The sequence below is a fragment of the Octopus bimaculoides genome, chromosome 3 (genome assembly GCF_001194135.2).
Source record: "Octopus bimaculoides isolate UCB-OBI-ISO-001 chromosome 3, ASM119413v2, whole genome shotgun sequence".
In the NCBI taxonomy this organism is placed as follows: domain Eukaryota; kingdom Metazoa; phylum Mollusca; class Cephalopoda; order Octopoda; family Octopodidae; genus Octopus; species Octopus bimaculoides.
The window spans coordinates 80,417,795-80,418,697 of NC_068983.1; the positions used below are offsets into that span (position 1 = coordinate 80,417,795).

The 903-nt window shown below is 40.2% G+C and overlaps 1 protein-coding gene across 2 annotated transcripts in view; it reads left to right on the plus strand.

Moving 5' to 3' along the window:
- LOC106876009 (cyclin N-terminal domain-containing protein 1) overlaps window positions 1-903 on the plus strand; it is a 92,898-nt gene that overhangs the window by 57,243 nt on the left and 34,752 nt on the right. The window lies entirely within an intron of this gene.

Below are 903 nucleotides of genomic sequence, written 5' to 3' on the forward strand. Positions count from 1 at the left end.
TATATATAAGGGTTTGGTGAATAAACTGCCTACATGTCTAAATTACACAAAAATGAAAACACTGACATCTCATTTTAACAGATATATTCATCAAAATTACATTAAAATATCTTGAAATACTAAAGAGTAAATTTATTTAATAAAATCACCATTGGCTTCAATCATGGCCTCCAGACGACTTTGGAATCTACTGCAACTCTTCTGGATGGTCTCCTCACTTAAGGCGATGAATGCTGCCATAAACCTTGTCTCCAGTTCATCTTTGGTGTTACAAGGATTTTATTAATTTCTCGCTCAACTGCACCCCACACATAATAATCAAGGTGGTTACAGTCTGGGGAATTATGTGGTCAGATGTTAGGGGTGATGTGGTTGCAGAAATTGTCTGACAGCTATGATTGGGTTCTCCTGTTTGTGTGGCATGGTGCAGAATCCTGTTGCCAGACATAGGGTCTTCCTGCAGCCACCCTCTTGACAACAGGGCAGCACTACCTCCTCCAGGCACTTGATGCAGGCCTTCGTGTTGAGTCTGAGGCTATGTGGGAAGATGAATGGAGGCATAACGTCACCGTCACTAGTGATCATTTCAGACACCATGATGTTAACTGGATGTTTGATTTTTATTACTCTCAGTGCATGTCCTCAGACTGCACTGTTCTCAGATTGACACCAAAACACTTTGAAATGTTTGTATTGGAGCTTCCGGCGTGAATGCCAGTATGTCATTTCCAAATTTCTGGCAGAGTGAATTGTGTCATGGTGCTGCTTTTCTTACAGATGGTGCCCAACTGACCCTACCATACTGTGTAGTTGACAAAATCAAAAACAACAATGAACATGCACGAAATTAAAAATATAAAATGGCGACAATTTACCCATCGCACCCTGTATATATATATATAT